This window comes from Armigeres subalbatus, chromosome 3, assembly GCF_024139115.2.
Source record: "Armigeres subalbatus isolate Guangzhou_Male chromosome 3, GZ_Asu_2, whole genome shotgun sequence".
Classification (NCBI taxonomy): domain Eukaryota; kingdom Metazoa; phylum Arthropoda; class Insecta; order Diptera; family Culicidae; genus Armigeres; species Armigeres subalbatus.
The window spans coordinates 250,173,596-250,193,412 of NC_085141.1; the positions used below are offsets into that span (position 1 = coordinate 250,173,596).

The following is a 19,817-nucleotide window of genomic DNA, read 5'->3' on the forward strand; positions in this document are numbered from 1 at the left end:
TTCGGCTAAGTGGCATTCGAACGAATGGCATTCCGCCGAATTACTTTTGGGTGGAGGCTACGAGGTCGGAAGGTGTTTGGCAGAATTTATCAAATGGTCGAAACCCTTCTGGTCGAAAATGTTGTTCCGCTGAAATGAACATAAGGCCGAACTGGTCATTTAGTAAAATAAATAGTTTGGCCAAATAGGTCTGCTGCTTCTGCTTCTATGGTTCTACATTGCAATTGGAACTTGGCCGACTTTCAACATAGTATTCTTAGTATTCCAGCTGTTTGCGCTGCATGGATTCGGGGTGGCAGATTGACACTGCATATATGGACCTGAAGGCGGCATTTGATGCAGTGGACCATGAAATCTTCTCTGTGCTTTGGTTTCGGCCCTACCTGATGAACCGCTTGGTACGGGTCAATATAGGTTTGTCGGAGTCGGAAACATTCTGCAACAACTCGGGAGATCCACAGGGCAGTATTCTTGGCCCTTTGCTTTTCTCGATTTTCATAAACGATGTCTCGTTGTTGCTACCTGCCGACTGCCGCTTATTTTACGCAGATGACACGAAAATTTACACGGTAACACGAAATGCTTGGAGCTACAACATATGGTGCATACCTTCGCAGATTGGTGTTCGCGTAATTTGTTGTTTCTTGTGTCTAAGTATCGAAAAATGCAACATCATTTCGTACCACCGCAAGAACATGCCGATCATCTTTGACTATAGCCTTTCTGGACGTAGTCTTACCAGTGGGCTTACCTTTCGAGTTCACTACAACGACATAATCGCCAGAGCCAACCGACAATTGGGCTTTATGTTCAAAATTGCAGACGAGTTCCGTGATCCATTTTGTCTCAAAGTCCTCTACTGTTCGCTGGTACGATCAATTTTGGAGTCGAATGCTGTCGTATGGAGCCCATTCCATATCAGCTGGATCGCCCGAATAGAAGCTATTCAAAAAAAGTTTGTTAAATATACACTTCGGTTCCTCGGGTGGCGTGGAACGTTGCCGTCTTCTGCAAATAGAACCGCTGGAGGTGAGACGGTCAATTGCTCAAACCGCTTTTACAGGGAAGCTACTTACGGGAGATATCGACTGTCCTGCTCTGCTAACTCAGCTAAATTTGCACGCTCCTGAGAGGCCACTCCGTCAACGCGATTTTTTGTACATGAAATCACGAAGCACGGCCTGTGTTTTACACGAGCCCATTCGTTCAATTAGCAACTAACTAAATAAGTTTTTTAACCTATGTACATATTTGATTTTCATGTTTCCTCGGACGTGTTTCGTCATTAGATACTCAATCTTTTCCGCACCGCTGATCGTTTCCAGTTAGGTTAAGTTTTATTCATTGAGACATCATCTGTCAGTTGGATTTTAAATATTATAAATAAATAAATAAATAAATGTACTTAGCATTTCCTCAGTTATTAATTGAAAGCTTGTGTGGCAAGTTCAATGGATACATTATATGTTCAGGGTGTCGAACATGTTTTCCACCTGAAAACATCCAAGACTGGACCGAGAATCGAACTCGCCATCTCCGGATTGGCAATCCTATGCCTTTGCTCGAAAGGCTAACTGGAGACCTCAAATAGGTCATTTGACCGAAAATGCTGACCATTCCGAACATTTTCGGCCAGATTACTTATTCTGTCAAACGACCATTTCGACCAAATGGCCTGTTGGGCAAACGCTTTTCCTAAATGAGATTTTCAGCCAAACTGTTTTCGATCTAATAACCGTTCCGTCCAAATGGTCTTTCCGGCCAAACGTGTTGTCTTGCCAAATGACTTCTCATCGAATTATTTTCGGTCCGACGATCCTTTTCCCTTTTAATAATTTCCCGTGGAATTGTCAAAAAAAATTCCAAACCATTTTTCGTCGAAATCCAAAGAATTTTTGGAAAGAACTTTTTAATCAATCTTCCGCGGAAACTCTGAAGAATTTTCCGTGAAAATTTCGGAGAATTTTTCTTAAGTTCCAAAGAGTTGTCGTGAAAATTCGAAGATTCTTTCGGATGTTTCCAAGAACTTTCTGTAAAATACTCAACAGAAATTTCCAAGATCTTTCTGTGGATAATCTGAACAACCTACTGTAGAAATTTGAAACAAATTCCCGTAAAAAGTATGAATAATTTGCAATTTGCACTCCGAAGTATTTTCCACGGAAATTCCAAACAAAAGAACTGCCCTTGGAAATTCCAAAGAATTTTGCCTGTTCTCGTGGGAATTCCGAAGAGAATTTCCAAATAATCTTTTTGATTTTTTTGGTGAAATGCATCAAATTTTTCCTGCGGAATTCAAAATATTTTCTTCGTGATGTCTTGAACATGTCTAAATAAACAGAAAAATATATAACAACGACTTTTTTGGGGCTAATTTTTCACACTACATTTATATTTTTATTTAGACATTCAACGAATTGCTTTTGCAAAGTTTGCATTTTATTCACGTAATTCCCAATTCTGGTGATATAGTAAAGGAAATAGAGGTTCAAAACAACAAAAATCATTATTTCATACACTTTGACGAAACTTCAAACAATTGTTCTTAACAAATTGATTATTTTCCTCCCTCGTTTAGCAGGCGTTTTTGAGCTGAATTCCGGTTCTTGTTGAGGTGTATCATTGGTTGACACATTTTTGGGCTTCCTTCCCCGTTCCACGGGATTTTTTTCCGCCTTCGGTGTTTTTTGAGGAATGTCGTCGGGTGAAATACTTTTTTCCAGGAGATACTTTCTGCTTCTTTTTCGGTTGAGACCCAGCCAGAGATCCGAAAACATCATTGCGGTGCTGTTTCAAGAATTCCTTGAATATATCCCCAACCAAATCGATATTCGCAACCTTTGTAGGCAGCTGACTAGTAAGTTCAAGAGGGTTCCATGGTACGATTCCACGCTTCCTGAAGTCTGACAACATGAATGCATCTTGTATTCGGGGCCATTGCCTTCATCAGTTCATTGGTAAGGATTCCGAGTGTGCTTTTAGGAATTGTTACATTCTTACATTCAGTCCTCCAGCGACCCAGAATTTTTTGCCACTCTCGTTTCATTGGCCCGAAGTACGCGACGTCCAATGGTTGTGTCAAGTGGGTTGCGTTCGGTGGCAAGCAGATGAATCTTTTGCTGTTTTGAAAGCAGATTTCGACAACTTTTCGACTTAAATGTGAGGAAAGATTGTCTCCGATCAGCACTATTGGTCCATTCAAATGCCTCGTTGCTGGCAGGAAAATCGACTCGAACCAATCTTCAAAAATCTCCTCGTCGAACCAGCCAGAAGCACTTCGATTGTAACGCGTTCCTTTGGGCCCATTAAGCGTCCAAGAGTCCCACAGAAGCTCTGCCTTAAACAGCACGTATGCTGGCAACAGCTCTCCGTTCGCACTGCCACAAAACATCACAGATGTAGCCGACTTTTAAAATATTTCAAACCACGCTGGCATATTGCAAGCTTCTTCTCTGGATCATCCGACAGATTCGTTTCGTCGTAGTTAAATATGTTGGAAGCAGGCACTCCGTCGAGTGAAATCTACAAGTTTTCCATATATGTAACTCCTACTCGACTCAACTTGATGTTTTGCGCAAACCGTTTGCTTAGCTGCTGATGATCACGAAGAAATCGAGCCACCAGTCTCGAAACGGTTTATTGTCAGTGAAAACTAGGTCGTTTCGACCCTGCTTCTTTGAATAGGTTCGATCTATTTCCCGAAGATCATCCGTTCCAACGGGAAAGCTCCACTCGGATAAAGTAGAGAGATGATCCTAAAAAGATGCTTCTTCGCTTCTGAAAAATCTTTTACTTTTGGTGACCAGGAACCTTCGCGGAGCTTGTTATAGATCGTCTGTCGAGTACAATTCAGTTTTCTCACGGCTTCTGCTTAAGACGTTAACCCGGATTTCACTTTTCCGATATATTCATTCAAATTTGATCCGGAAACCACGTCTGGTACTTTCCCGGATTATCGGCTCTCCGACGCACCTAAACAAAAAGCAAACAACATAACCATTTAAATACGCTCACTTATGACATACAATAAGAACTTTTAACGTAAAACCATTACAAATTTCTTCGAAACATGCTACAATAATAGTTTTTTGATTAATTTATTGGCTTACCATGGTTTATAGATATTAAAAACAACGTTTACTAAGTAGCCCCGCATGTAACAAGAAGCCCCGTACGACGGTAGTCCTGCTTTTGACGGAAATTGAGTAAAATTTCCATGCGAAGAAAAGTCACTCAGTCACTGAGTAGATGAAAGTTAGAGTGTAATTAATTTAGTGCTCGATGTATCGTGCTTCTGTAGTGCGCGTCGGTTCAATAGAAAAAAACGATTCTCATCACTATACAAAGGCCAACGAGCGGCAATGCCCGCTGAGTTGGCTTCGGATCGTGTTATCGCTTATCAAACGAAACATATTGAGTTACGTGGCAAGTTAGTTTAAAACACGATTTTCGTTTTTGTATTTTATAACTACTCCGCTCAAATAAAAAAAATAGTCCGTATCAAAGCAAGTAACCATAGATTATTTTCCCAAATCACTATTTATTTCTTTTCCATGGCTCTCATGGAGATACAGAGGATCTTTCGGTCCCTTGTAGCAATGAGTGTCGAACTGATTTTCCTCTAATAATCCCAAATTGACTGTAAAGACGTGGTCGGTATCATTATTGGTCTTGAATTTACGAAACTCCATCCAAGTCCTTTGCTTGTGCAATGAGAATAGCAGACCTAAGAAGACTATTCAAATGGTGAACTGTGCATATGTTGATTCTCGTTCAATTCACGACTAGCAACTACGAAGGGCACGTAAATCAAGCTAAGCATAGTATTCATTTTACCCGGCATGGTGCATATAACAACACCTTTCATTGGAATCAGAGTTTGGCCAGTCTTCTTCAATAGTATTGCATTTATCCCGACTGAGGCAATTGTTGGTGTGATCCCTTTTTGCCTTTCTTGTCAACAAAGTAATACCGAAAAAAGAACTTTTAATAGAAGGCCTGGAGGCTCATAGTGCTATATACCGATCGACTCAGCTCGACGAACTGAGGTGATGTCTGTATTTGTGTGTGTATGGGTACAAATTTTGTAGAAACACTTTTTGGAATTTAGCACTTTCCGATTTACTCGCAATAAGTTGCATTTGACGGGAAATGTGGTCCCACTGTTTGCTATTAAAAATTGATATGATAGAAATAAAAATGATAGAAAAATGCGATCTTCTTCAAGATTTGCTTTTTTGAACTGTCTAATCTGATTTTTACAATATTATGATACACGAAAAAGACATATTTGTCGCTAAGTCGATTAATCTAATAAAGCAATAGCGGCCGGAATAAAGCAATGGCGAATGTGATTGCTTCTTGAATGATAATGCATCTGCCCGGAATAAGACTAAGGTTGATGTGATGTCTTCTATAGAAGCAGGCGTTTACCCAAAATAAGACAAGGGGAGATGTTATTCTTTCTTTAAATGTAGGCGTTTTCCGTAGGCGAAGTAAGGCAATAGCGTAGGCTTCGTGGAAGGCCGCATACACGATGGCTTTTTGCAGTTGAAGATGACCTAAGGGCGCTATAAACGTTCAGAGTGACTTGAAGCGATTGGCTCTGGGTCGAGTTCAGTGGAGGAGGATATTCCATTCGGCGCAGGCTCATCGAGGAGGAGCTGTAGCTCATGGAATATCAAGTAAGGATGTGATCTCTTTTTTGAAAATAGGCCGGATTAAGGCAACGGTTGATGTGATCACTTAATCGAAAGTAGAAGGTTGCCTGAAATAACGCAATGTTGGATTCGATTCCGGGTGAGTCAAATGTCCCAGAGCCCGAGATAGGGAGTTGTTGAACCACATTTCTCCACTCCAGCTGCAATCGTATGGTTGTCTGTGACTCCACCACCCGCCCTACTTCGTATTCCAGACGGTCGATCATGTGTATGTGACATTTTTATGGCGAAAGCCCCAATAGATATTGCGCCACGCGTGGAGCCGAGTAAAATTCTCTGGAAATTCTTTCAAACGAATTTACGCTAGCGGAAAAGATAGAGGACCGGGTAGAAAAATAAATAAATAAAATCATTGGAGACCGTCGCCAGCCAGCAGCAGTCGCATTTAAAGTAGCAGCGTGTGCCATTTTTGCCGAATCGCCCCCACTTGGGCAGCATTTTCGATGGGAAAAAGGAAAGCACGAGATCTCACGTGCTGGAATTTGCGCCAATGGCAATATTTACTTAGGGATGATCCATTCTTTAGAAAATTTAATAATTAAAATTCACATTTTTCTACCCTGCTGTAAACAAACTCGGATTAGATTTGTAAGACCGATTCATCTTAGAATTAGTCATTTTCAGTTGCTCACCAAGTTTAGAAGCAATCCAATACTGAAAGTTGATTGCTTGAACTTCGTCTAAAGATGTGTCATATGTTCAGCAAAACTCTAGTAATTGAAAACATGTGCTGGTGACCATCCCACAAGCAATGAATCGAAAATCTAGAAATTAATATTTCGTACCGTAGAGAGGAAGTTCGATCGAATGAACAATTCTGATTGGGCCCCCAGCGCAACTGAACTGAACCCAAAGTGTGTCCTCCATTTAAAACAAATCTTGGAAAGATTGTACAATCGTCCTTTCTCAGTCTCGTTTCCTGCACACAATAGCCTTCCAGCGGAAACAACAATGATTACGCCGGCGAGCCAATTATTTTACTAAAGGAATCGATTTTTCACTTTCCGCATTGTGTGAGCGTCGAGGACAATGGAAAGTAAAGAAAGTCGCACCTGAGCCTCTCCAACTCCAAGTCGACTGTGGCTGACTGACTGACTGACTACGCTCGCCAAAAGCGGAAAGGGAAACCATTTATCACCCGCGGGGGTAATCTCTTGGCTTCGGCTGTCCGTAGTGTGAATTCGCAACCATTTGACTCTTCATGAAAGGAAAGAGAAATTGAAACTCCGAAAATGAACTTTGCTTGGTGCGCCAGTATTCCATGATGACTTTTTAATCAGACCTCGATGCCGTCGATCGTTGCCGCGGGTTTTTTTGTTTGTTGGTGTGATGTTCGCCCGCGGGGTAGATTTCCAAAAAAAAGGAAAAGAAAAACATTGACGAAATGTGACACCGATTTGCGTTGGCTTTTTTCGGAAGAGTAAAGATGATTGGGGAAAGACGCTTTAAACCTGTTCTCAGTGGGATACAAATTAATGAATGAACACATTCGTAACAGGTTTGAACAGCCATTTATTGAAATATTTATTTGGCTTACTTTCGAGGTTTGGGGCTATTTTGAATCTTTCCCATTGATTGTCACTGATACGCTTTGAAAAGGTACTTCCCAAATTAATGTGGATACGCCAATGGAAAGTAGGTATTGATTTCCGAAATGTATCTTGAGAGTTGATAATCGTCCATTTTATGTTTGTTAGTCTATCCTGTTGAAAAGTAGCATTTTTACAATTTCGTATCCATGGATTATGAATAAGCATTTTTTTTTGTATGCCGTCGACTGTCGCAAGTTCCACAGTTTTTTTTAAATAAATTTTAACTTCTCGCAAAACAATACTGTATTCAAAACTATGGAATTGAAACAAATTCTAAGATTTCTACATTTCAGTCGAATATTCACCCTCATCTGATACGATTTTCCAATATCAAATAATAAATAAAAATGTTTGTTCATTTGGTCCGCGTTGGAATAACCCATATTTTGGATCTATTAACGCACCATCATCACTCTTCATAATATGTGACAAACAACAAACAAAGCCCCCAACCATCGAATCCAGTTTGTGACTTATCGGCCCCTTCGGTTGCCCCGATGCCAACGACCTTGTCGAACCAATTGGTCACGACATTGCCATCGTCTTGTCCACTGTCGTAATCTTGCGCTGAGTCAAGTTCCGAACACAAATAAATTAATCAAACTGCGATCACCCCACCACACTGACTGTTGCTCGGGATGAAGACGTTTGTTAGTCAGCTGGCCGGAGCCCGGGTATTTAATTACTAAACGAACTGCTAGGCTGTTGACTTGTTGACGACGGACGCACTTGAAATTCGAAAAGCAAGGTCCCCCTCGGTTTGATACGGAAAGGACCCGGTAATTGTCAGCACCGCTTTGGATTCGTGTTGATTTCGAAGCAAAAATTGCACTCGATTCTGCAAACGCTCGCATAGAGGGTGTTAATTTGAGTATTTTTTATCAATCGACTGGCACCACAATTACGTTCGAAGGTTGAGTGTATTTGTGCGAAAATGAGTTGTTGACTATACCACAGTTAAGGCTTTTAGAATGCGGAAATGTTGGTCTTCAAACTAATTATTATTTTAAATCCGACTAGAAAATTTCGCGAATTAGTTTCATTTGAATACATTTTTATCAATATAAAATTTTCTGAAACAAGAAGTTTGTTAAAGCTACATTTTGACTAACAATATCTAGTTGAAATCCGAACTTCTCAGTTGGGCAAATTTACACTTTTTTTACCGACGCATACTGCCTCAGTGATAGCAATCGATAGGCGCAATGTCTTTTATTATTGAATGATAACACACATGGGCTGTGGCGACCGGAGGGTTTGGGTACTTTCTGCCATCGCCGCCAGTTTTGCGCCGAGTTGCGACTTTGGCGAACGCGCGGCGCGTGATCGTTTTGCGAGCTCCATTTTTGTTGACGTCACACGTACTGTTGTGCCCCGTGTTTGGGTGTGTGCTCAGCACCCAAGAACCTTAAAAGGGATCATGACTATTGTATTGTTCTATGAACAGAGAAAAAGGTGAAGACTGCTGCTCGTGTTACACAGAATGTGGCATTGAATGTGGAAGCGGATTCGGTTTCAGCGCATATGTCGTCCGACACCGCAGGACAGATCCAGTGATTGCGTATTTAGTGAGAGCAGCTTACATTGATAACAATTGCTTTGGTGCTTGATTAGGGTGTGCCAGAAGTCGTTTCGGGAAAAAGTCGTACCCATCAATCATGTTTTGCAAATTCTTATCTAAGAGCTTTTTTCGCAGAAAACAATATTGTTATGATTAACATCGGATCGGATAGCGCAATTTAAACCAGTTTTTGACACCAGAATCGCCTGGACTCGTTTTACTCACTTACTTAGGAGTCCGTGGTTTGTGCTAAGAGCCGATTCGAAAGATCTTCATCCTGAGCGATTGCTAGGTTAGATTTTGTCGACTTCTTTTATTTCGTTCTGGAGGCTACACCGCATCTGGGTCTGCTGCAATGTCCTGTTGGATAGCAATCCAACGCTTGTTTGCAGATCTCGTTTCCGCCCCTACGTAAGAAGTGGCTGACCCAGCTCCGTCGTCCATATTCCTTTCCGAATGCAGCCGTGATTCGCTGGTTGGGATTTTAATACTTTTCAGGTCACTTTTCATTTGGGCCTCAGCTGCTGGTTGGGCCATAACAAAACTAAAAAGCCATCATACGTCAAAATGCAATGTAAACACTGAAAATGGGGTTTGGTCTCACTGGACATCATTTGTGATGTTTAGGTCAAAATGCACGTGTTCAAATGACTGTCAGTTGACCCAACTAAAAAACCAAATTCGTTAGTTGGGTCGAGGTTTTAGGTGTTTGATGTCGAATTAGGTAGTTGGGAGATCCAATTTTGAGGCCACATGGCTCGAATTCTGTGTCACAGGAATCTGTTGATGAACACCTGTAGGTGTTCTCCACTGATACACATCATATTTAACTAGCGTGTAGCTAGAATTCATGTTGCAATTTGAACTTAGCATTTTAGGGCGTTGGCCAAGTTACCAGTGTACCCATTCATTTCATTTATTTAGTCTAGTCTAAACAGATAACACTGAATCAACAATTTGACGCCACAATACACGGTTCGAGGCCACATCTCTCCATCCTCGAATTCGCCCCACGCTCGTCAAGTCGTTTTGCACCTGATCTGCCCATCTCGTTCGCTGCGCTCCACGCCGTCTCGTACCTGCCGGATCGGATGCGAACACCATCTTTGCAGGGTTGCTGTCCGGCATTCTTGCAACATGTGCTGCCCATCGTACCCTTCCGGCTTTAGCTGCCTTCTGGATACTGGGTTCGCCGTAGAGTTGGGAGAGCTCGTGGTTCATTCTTCGCCGCCACGCACCGTCTTCTTGCACACCGCCAAAGATGGTCCTAAGAACCCGTCTCTCGAATACTCCGAGTGCTTGCAAGTCCTCCTCGAGCATTGTCCATGTTTCATGTCCGTAGAGGACAACCTTGGGCTTATTCTACGAGTCGAGTGACGTGAGGTGAGTCGATTTTAGCAATTTTCACGTGAGGTGACCATGTTATTCAAATGGAGCTATACGACTCTTCTCATGCGATTCGAGCAATCTCACGTCACTCCACTCGTAGAATAAGCCCACCTGTCTTATTAGCGTCTTGTACATGACACATTTGGTGCGGTGGCGAATCATTTTTGACCGCAGTTTCTTCTGGAGCCCGTAGTAGGCCCGACTTCCACAGATGATGCCAGTGTTTCCATATGTTGCTTAAACACGCAAGTCCTTGCCTTCTTGATCCGTACACTTATGTCGATGTTGGTATCGCCATCTAATGCCGCTTGGCTTTTAACATTCGCCATGTATACATCCAATGGTTTGGTTTTGTTGATGTTGATGACTGAACCTGTCGGTGAGGATTATTATAATTATAATCTGTATTAACAAGACATTCGATCCTTGGCCGGTTCATCTCGTAATATTCGGTGAGGAGCGTTGAGCTTTCGGCAAGGTCGTTGAGTAGGAGTACAAGGTCAGCAACCAAATCAAAAATGTGTAGTGGCTGTCCATATACAACGTGGGAATTTGAGGGAGGTGGGGCTTAGTGAGAATGCATATAATTTTTAGTGGGGGGTATCTAAAACTGGACAGTGCTTTAGCTGTTCGAAGTCGTTGACCTGCTATATAAAGGTAGCTAGACGAAATAAAAATAAATGTGATCACTGAAATTTTGATTATTCGGCTGTTTCATAAACCTCTTCGGCGAAATTACAATTTTTAAACAGAAAATGTAAAACGCCAATAAACATCAAAAAAAATATTTTTAAAAATAAAGTTTTGATAAGGTACACTGGGGGAAGTGGAAAAAGGGGGTAAGTGTAAAAATCGACTCGAAAAATTGGAATTGTACATACTTTACAGTTTTTACCACATCATAACATTATGCAAGAATATACTTTGATGCTCACACTAATACTATGTTGAAATTTGTATAATACATACACTAATACGGTTAACGCTTGAACTGTAATTTAAGGTTTCGCAAAAAGTTGATTTTTGCATTCATAAAATCAATTCTCATTTGCACCAATTGTCCCTTTTTCAAGTGAATTTATATCACAGGTTACTATTACAATACAATTAAACTAATCACATTCAATTTGTAGTGGTTTGTACCATGAAAGCAAATAATTCAAAGATTTTACACTTACCCCTGGTATCAAACACTGCGGGGGAAGTGGATAATGCTCTAATAACGCAAATTTTTTCTTCCCTTCAGGGTTTATTTCGATAGCTGTGAATCTTAATATGTTCCATCTTTGTTATCATTGTGATTCCAGTGGTGATTGGACTAATATAAATGAGAAAATACCTGATTAATCCACCTATCGGTATTAATGCCTTTCACATGTTTTACATATGAAAAAAAATGTATAAAAAAGTTAAAAATAGCACTGATAGGTAAATATATTCCATAATTCACATTAATTTTTATTCATAACAAATATCGCCGATGAATGCAATTTTTTGCGAACAAATTGGTTAAGGACAAGTGCTTAAGAATAGCTGATAATTTTGAACGTGCTTTGCGCACACACATACATACAAATACGCACATACAGACATCATCTCAATTCGTTAAACTAAATCGATTAGTTTATAACCCTGTAAGTCCCATTTTTCCTATAAAAAGTTCATTTTTGGGGCGAACATATAGATTTTACGTTCACTTAGTGTTCGAGAAGGCAAAACCAGCCCTCCCAAGCTATTACGAGAACTCCTTGAGTATCTATTCCGTTAAGGTAATAAAATCATTCCACAAAAGATACTCAGAGCAATTTTTGTATTGATTTTAGTTATATGTAACTACTCATCACAATTGAAGATCAAGGTAAAATGGGTTTTCCACTTACCCCATCCCACTGGGTTAAGTGGAAAAACAACTCCTTATTTTTAAATCTCTTTCCACAAATTTCAAGCGACCAAAATGGTATGAATTACCGCACAGTTGGTGCAAAATTGACTGTTTTTGATAGCCCATTTTGATTGAACCCATTTAGATCATTTAAACTGGTTTTACACTAATTCAAACATGCACTATCGATTTTTCCTTTTCCACTTCCCCCAGTGTACCTTAAATGAAATAAGCATTTCATGGAGATATAAATCTTTTCGATTAATTAAAATAGTAATTCGGAGGAGAATCCCCAGCGCCGGACACCTCCCAATACAGGAAACTTTCAAAAACGGCCCTTTCGCAGAGGTCCCTCCTCTGTTTTAAGGTAGTACAAAAGAAAGCTATTGAAAAGTCCTTTACCTGCATGGAATATTAGATACTCATGTTGTTATACATTTATAATGTAACTGTGGTGCAAAATCTATTTCTGTATCCGGTAGCTGTCGCCCTGGTCCGGGGATTTTTCATGCTACCAAATAACCGTTATTTACACCTGTTTTGTTGAACTTACTTTAATTCCATTGTTTCGACTTGCTAAAGCATCAGAAAATCACAGAAAGAAGCAGAAACAAAAATTGAAGATGACATTGCAAAAGGTGGAAGGATGTAAGAAATGTAACTCGAGGGTCAAATAAAGGGTCGTCGGAAAAAGAGTTCAAATTATCAAATATAGTTTGTATGAATCATCAATGATCACATTTTATGTGTAATCCGGAAGAATTATTTGAATATTTCGATACATGTTTTATGTTGTCCCCCAAACAATTTTTAATGCCAAAAAACCAAAATTTCATGAAAAAAAAATTTGCATGGAAAAAATGTGAACTTCATTCAATAATAATTATACATAAATAATGTAAATGTAAAATAATAGTTTGGACAAAATCTTTCTTAATACTATGTTCGCACTAGGGCCTTGTAACATCTTATTCTGCTATTTTGATAATCTTTCTTTTGTGGATAATTTAAATAACATGTTATTCAGGTCGTAGTGCGAACATAGTATAAGCCTTTATTCAAGTGAAATACACAAAACCAATATTTTTGATTGAGTGTTGATCAGTCGCCACCCTGACTTCATCAATCCCAGTTCGCATTTTTTATGACGAAAATTGCCACTCCTCATACTGGATAGAAAGTAAAATCGTAGTTCCATCAATTTTTTCGATAAAATTTATGAATTGTTCGATGATTTTTATTGATGTTTTTAAATATCAAAGAAAAAAATCCAACAAAATCATATTTCCTTAGCATTTTTCTGATAAAGTTTCGAATATTTTTTTTTAATTATCCTGAGTTTATTTTTGCGGTCATGATTTATTTTTAATTCACTTTCATTTTTTTTTTTGCAAAATTTGTAGATTTATAATTTTTTTATACATTTAAACTTTTTGAATTTTTTCCAGGGATTGAAACCAAAAGAGAATGAAAAAAATCTCTCACTTATCATCTCTGTATACATTTACGATTTTTTTCGCAAGCTGTCAAGATAAAAAACTGGTTCGGAAGGCTATACCTCATGATAAATTTCTTTTAAAAAGCTCCAAACGCAATTTCTCGGTGAGGGCTCCCTAGCCGATTTTGTTTTTTTGCACTTGTATACAAGTTTTTGAAGAAATTTGTAAGTTTTGAAAATTTAATTAATTACCGATTTTTCTTTTGTAATATTTCTAGATCGTTTTTAACTTTTATCGTTTGAGGTTTCATACGATTTTTTTTTAAATTTACGGAACTTAAAAAAACGACATTTGAAGAAACAACTTAAATTTTTTTTCGAGACATGTTTGTGTTTTTGGTAAATTTTAAAAATTATTTTTTTATACCCGTTTAATTTTTATCACCGGGAACTCAGCAATTCATCGAACTTTTACCGAAATTCGCACAGCCGAGCCCCAGCAAATATGTTTTTTGCTGCGATTTCTGTCAAAGTTGCTGAGAATCAGCAAATAATTTGCCGAAAATCAGCTAACAAACGTCATCTTCGCCGGGATATCAACTGATGTGCTCCAGTAAAGGTTCGGTTGCCATCGGCCATCCCCGCTTACCAAGCTGAGCGTTACTCTCTCAAAAGTTTGAATGTTCGTTGAACAAATATTAAATCTTTAGTAAAGAAAATAGAGTGGGAGGGGAGTGTAGTGAGGATAATAAAAAATAAATACTAAAATGAAGAAAAAAAATCGTCGGATTTGTTGAAGAATGTTTTGAAAATCCCCAATTTACTGGAAATTTTATTGTTGCTTCCCTGAAGCTATAATTTTTTTGGGATATTTGGTTTTACAAGATATTTAAATTTACAAGAAATAGGAACGTTTCAAATTTTTAAATTAATCGATAAATGATATTTTTTTTCTTTTAATTTTTCTGTCTCCGATTATTTTTAGAATCAATTCTTTGAATACATATTCAATAAACTGTTCTTCTAAAAGAGCATCATCTTTATGAAGTTTTTCAAACTTTTGTTGAAATTCCTTATTTTACCGACGATTTTTATTTATTTATGACATACAGACCCCATTCGATTTTGTCAACATTCGATTTTGGCAACATTTTTTTTTTATTTTTGATATTGCTTATAAACTACGTAAATATCGTAATCCTCGTATAAAAAATTGTTAGACCCCTAAACCACCTAAAAAAAATTTAAAAAAAAAATCACGTTTTTTTTTTCAAAGCAAACGCTTAAATATCGAAATTTTCGCAAAAGAAATTGGACCCCGAAACAGACGAAAATGCTCCGAACGTGTATTTACCAATAAATATAATTTTTTTAAATAATTTTCTAATATTGTTTTTTTTTCAAGTTTTGATTGCTTTTTTTTTTATTTCGTTCAAAATCATGTGTTAATCTGTTTTTTACATATGATTCAATGAAAATTTTGAAACAAGTTTTTGATTTTTTTTTCTATTTTTTTTTTGAGTGTTGGAGAATTTTTATTCAATTGTTGATGTTTTATAATCATTTTTTTCGACGATTTTTATTAGTTTTTTAAGACATTTTATTTAAGAAATTTTTAAAACATTTTTTTTTGCAGTGTTTGCAATTTCTGCGTGAGATTGCTTACAAGCTTTCTGAGATGTTTTTTTAAAGTTTAAAATATTTTGAGAAAAGAATATTTTTGAAAAATAAATATTCAAAGTATGAAGATTTGATTTTCTATTTTTCTTTTTTGATTTTTTCATTTCTCGGAGATAGTTTAAAAATGTTCAAATGATTACTTTTCAAATAATTCAGAAGTTTTTTCCGAATTTGTTGCAGATTTAAATGTTTTGTTCAGGCTTGCCAAAAACTCCTCGCCGAGTAGAAAATAAGCAAGAGCACGAGATTTTTTGAGGGGCAGAAATGAGCATCAAAACTCACAACATTGCATCATTAAACCCGGGCTTGTGCGTCGCTAAACAAGAGCGAGTCTATCTGTTCATTTTTTTTTTCTTGTGGTGCGTCACTCACTTACACTCACACTCAAAACAGTCTCCAAGATTTTTTTCACATACAAAGCGTCGCTCCGGAGGCTCAATGAGTGCTCTTTCGCCCGACGCCTCACTCACATGTGTTTTTATTTTACTTTTCCTCACTCTGTTTTTTTGAACCTCTGCTTTTTTACGCTTCCACTCAATTGTGAGGATGCGAAGGCAGCATTTTGCTGATGATTATTTTATTTGACTCTAGCGAGGGTGAAAAGTTTTGTAAAGCTTGGTTTTGTCAAATCTTCTTAATTTTAACAAAAATATTTAGCTTATTGGTTAACATTTTCAAATTTATTAGAAGCAAATGTTTCGAGGAAATTTATAAAATTTGAAAAAAAGTTTCAACTATTTATATTTAAAAAATGAAGTTTTTTGTTAAATTGTTCATTTTTGCTTTTTTTTTTGTTATTCAGTGACATTTTTAACGTATTTTTTATTTTTTCCAAAGTTTTTTTGAGAAATGATTTTTTTTTTATTCAATTGATACTTTTTTATTTCTCCGACCATTTTTATTTCATTTTATACCAATTTTATAAGTTAAACATTTTTTTAAACATTACAGTTTTTTGTGAAGTTTGCAATTCGTGTTTGATATGTTTATGCATTAGAGATTGTTTACGAAACTCTAGAAAGTTTCCTTTAAAGTTTCAGACATTTCGGGAAAACAAGATATTTGAAAAAAAATCGTTGCAAAGCGATTTTTTTTATTTTTTTAAGATTTTAAAACATTTTGTCATATCTCTTGCTCGTATTTTAAAGCATTCGATTTTTTGTATATATTTACTCAAAATTATAAAAATCAATCGTTCCGAAGGAATTTTCAAAGAATGTAATAGATATTGATTTGATTTTTTTTAAGTTGAAAATGAAGTTTTTTTTATTTATTCGCCCTATGTATTTGAATATCCTTGTTTTTCCTAATAATTCAGGTTTAAATTTTCAATGTTTTTTAATTTTTATTCTTATTTCCTATTTTTTAGGAAATTTTGGGGCCCGCAGATTTTTTTTTATATAAATTGCTTAAATTTATTCAAAAATTTGTTTTTTTTTTTAATTATTTGGGAATATTTTCCCCAAAATTTCGAAAATCTATTCTATAAATTTTTAGTTTTTAGTTTTAGAAACTCTTCTTTATATTTTGCAATCTTTTGGAAAAATCCTATTTTTCCGGAAACTTCCCGGAAAAAATATACAATTTTCTGAAAAAAGATGTTCGTTTTAAGAAATTTCGTAAATTTCGTTTGATTTGTTTATAAGTTTAAGATAATGAAAATCTGGAAAATCTAAATTTCTATACCCATGATTTAACAAAATGAATTTATTTTGATTTCATTTTAATATTTATAGTTTTTTGTTCAATGTTTTACTTTATTTCGGATATTGTTTGAAGTTTTTTTATATAAATAAAAATTTTAAAGTTGTTTTTTAAATTTTCTGTGTAATCTGATTTTTTCCCAGAAATAACATTTTGAAGAAAAAAATTAGGCTTTCCAAGGAATTTTTTAAGGTTCCATTAAGATTTTACACGGATTTTTCCAAAAGATTGCAAAATATAAAGAAGAGTTTCTAAAACTAAAAACTTAAAAATTTATAGAATAGATTTTCGAAATTTTGGGGAAAATCTTCCCAAAGAATTAAAAAAAATCAAATTTTTGAATAAATTTAAGCAATTTTATAAAAAAAAAATCTATTTTTTTTTAAATAAATTTTCGTAAATTGTTTGCCAATTTTCTGAATGTTTCAATTTTTGTGAGAATTTTTCTTTTTAAGTTTTCTGACTGTTCTTCCAAAAAATGTTTTGAATATTTTTTGGGTTTTATCTGACTATCCAAAAATGTATTCATAATAAGTTTTATGTTTCATGTTTAGCAAGGAGGAAAATTGTAAGACGCAAACATAAAACAAAATAAAGGAATTCTGATAGCTGATCAGTCGAATAAATCCAACATGCCTGGCAATTAAAAGTTGCGGGAAAGCTCGAACCAGTAGGAAAAGTTCATATGCACTGGGAAAGTCAAACAAGTCATACTTGTCGAATAGATCAAGACTAATAGAACGATTGAACGTCGTTGAACGATTAAAGCGCGTTAAACAAGTCAATCGAATCAAACAATTCAAACGGACGAACAAATCAAGCAGTTCGAATTCGTCAAAGCGTTAGGTCGAACAATTTAAATTAGTAAAATAATCAGATGGGCCCAACAACTCATGCTGCTCGGAATAGTCAAATAGGCTTGCTGCAGAGTCAACCGAATAGTAGACTAAACATGTCAATCGGTACGAACGAGTCAAACAATCCGAGGAATATTTGGCCGAACAAGTCTAGCAAATCGGAAAAATTGAACCTTTTTTTCTTCCACGGTAATTGCCTTAAACAGCCATGAAAAAAAATTGCAATACAATTTTACTTAGTCACTAACAAGTTAGCCTAGTAGGTAGAGCAAACAGTTAAAAAATTAAAGTGCTGTAGCTGGTCGAACTATTAGTCACCAGTGTTGGGAAAAACTCAAAACTTCAAGACACATGGACGATTCAAATCATGTGCGGCTTAATCTAAACCTGCCGGACTCATCTCCCAAAAAAATCATGCGCGATTCGATTCATCCATTGCTGGATTTGACATTCTTCGCATAAAACAATGAATATTCTTGCATATGTGAACAACAAGCTACGCCCGAATTGTTTTCAAACGCTTTATAAGGCAAATGAGTGAAACGATGCAATTTTACATTTAAAAAAACTCAAGCGCTATGCTTTTCTTTTAAATTGCAACAACGAGTTTGCTCGCGCGTGAGGGTTCGATGATTGAGACTTTGTTTACTTCTTTTTTGTTGAGATTTCTGTCGTGCCATCGTGTTTGACATCAAGTCTAGGTGGTGAGAATGGGTCATCATACTCTCACCGACAGTCTGGATGTCGGATAACAGAATCGTTCAAGAATGCATTGGCCGATTTCATCGCATCAATTTATATTCGGTGGGTAGTTTTATCTCATTTTTGCTATTAAAAAATGATCATAACCGGGTGCCCGTCTTTGCATTCAAGGTTGTTTTAATCATAACTCTGGAATGTGAAAATTCTTAAACATAATATATTGTCGTAGTAAAATGAGAAGGGGAAATTATAATCTGATAAACCATTAAAGGTTCGGAAAATCTGATATTTTCACATTCTTTGGATACCGGTCGATACTAGATCAGTTTTTTCCTACAAAAAAAAATGCTCTTAATAAAAATTTGTTAAACATCCCCTACGACTTTTTCTCTCGCATTTTATCTTCCTCTTCCGGCACACCCTACGCTGGATAACATCGGTAGCCACTGGCACTGGCAGCTACAGGGCTTAGTTAGCAGATAAGATCCTCGCCATTGAGTTTGTGTGTTTTGTGTTTGAGTAAGAGCTCGTTGTTGTCGGCCGAGCGAGCGAGCGCAGGTGGATGAGATCACACTCGGGGTTGCAGATCCGCTGTGCGCGATAGAGGAGTGAGAGAAGACTTGGAGAAAAAAAAAGTGCGCCGACCGACGAGGTTACCTCGTCGACGACAACGACCATTTTCATTTGAATGGAAATCATTTAATTATTGTTCAAACGGAGCGCAGTGAATCACATGACGGCCGTCCTCGTCCGTAAAACGTGTGTATCGCGTCGCCGGGAGTGTTTGCCCGATCCAGCCTAATTAAGGGGGGAAACGCGCTTGATCCGGTGTTGCCTCACTATCGGAGGTGGTGTGCAAGTGTTGATTGTTCTTTCGTGAAATCGATTCGGCTTCCTCGCCGGATGTTCCGCGTTCTGCTACCGGAGCGGGTCGGGTCGTGAAAAAGTGCATTAATCGCTTACAAAACATCGCCAGACTCAGGTTATCAAGAAACACCAACCAACCAACCAATCAGTGTTACCGTTCGTTTGCGTTTTAATCTTATCTGTTCGTTGTTCGGGTGGAAGACCATGTTTCATTACGTTGGCAAAAAAGATAAGATATCGTCTCTGTCATTTCTGTACGCTATTTGTGTGCCGCAACAGCCGCGTTTGTTGAAACAACTCATCATCCCAGAGGCTGTTCTCAACCGGGGCAAAAGTCTGACGATCCGACTCCTGTTCAGTGCCCTTCCCGGCAGTACCATTGTGTTGTCCTTAATCACCCGCTCATCCAACCGCTTAAGTGTCCT

General features: G+C 37.4%; 1 protein-coding gene and 1 pseudogene across 17 annotated transcripts in view; one reads left to right on the plus strand and one right to left on the minus strand.

Moving 5' to 3' along the window:
- The window catches only part of LOC134223425 (serine/threonine-protein kinase MARK2-like), a 448,377-nt gene that overhangs the window by 289,738 nt on the left and 138,822 nt on the right, over nt 1–19,817 (plus strand). Inside the window, exon 1 of one of the 17 annotated variants that reach the window (XM_062702570.1) lies at nt 19,142–19,507. The exons of 15 other annotated variants lie outside the window; for them this stretch is intronic. The gene's annotated coding sequence lies outside the window, so the exon portion shown is untranslated. Of the gene's footprint in view, nt 1–19,141; nt 19,508–19,817 lie in introns of those variants that run through there. One more of the 17 variants, XM_062702574.1, reaches the window with a different exon arrangement.
- LOC134219524 (tigger transposable element-derived protein 7-like) lies at nt 2,864–19,477 on the minus strand (annotated as a pseudogene).